The following is a 723-nucleotide window of genomic DNA, read 5'->3' as shown; positions in this document are numbered from 1 at the left end:
TGCAGCAAACAGTTGACAACATGTCTTTCCAATACATGTAACTGTTCTACTGTTGCAAATAATCTATATTGATATTTAAGCATATGAAACTGGTAATCAGGTAGTGAGGTAATACAGAATGCTGTGATTCCAGGCATGTTTTCAAGGAGGCTGTCCTTAGCAGCAAAATAAAACACAAAATAAAATACTTTTGAAACGTATATTATTCTAATCAGTAATGCAGTTATTCCTAACTCCATCAGGTTCTTAGGGCAAAGCAATATTATCTCTCTAATTATTGAAGGCTATGTTCCTGGATCACCAAGTAAGATGTGGAATTTATGGATGGATTACAGATCATATCAAGTAATACTTACACATCTGTATTAACTGAAACTAAACAGTTTTAAGATAAGCATCAGAGCCTCGAAAATAAATGACTCACCACACTGGCATAGTTTCACAGGAGGAAACAGTAATTATGAACAGAATATGACCAGGAAAAACTTGAAAGTGAAAAAACATAGCAGTACAGAAAAATGAGACATACATATTACTGACATCTAGATTACTGAGCAAACATCTACGTAATATCCAGGTTTGCATCATTTGTGCTATGTCTAGCACTTATTCAGTAAAGTGTAGAAAGCTTACTTCCTTTTCAACCTGTACTACTACTGGCATAGCCTCAGAAGTGTGAATGAATGAAGGAGATGCATTACTGCATTCATTCTAAAAAATAAA

This window comes from Protopterus annectens, chromosome 10.part0, assembly GCF_019279795.1.
Source record: "Protopterus annectens isolate FY-2018-M chromosome 10.part0, PAN1.0, whole genome shotgun sequence".
In the NCBI taxonomy this organism is placed as follows: domain Eukaryota; kingdom Metazoa; phylum Chordata; order Ceratodontiformes; family Protopteridae; genus Protopterus; species Protopterus annectens.
This window is presented reverse-complemented; position numbering follows the sequence as displayed.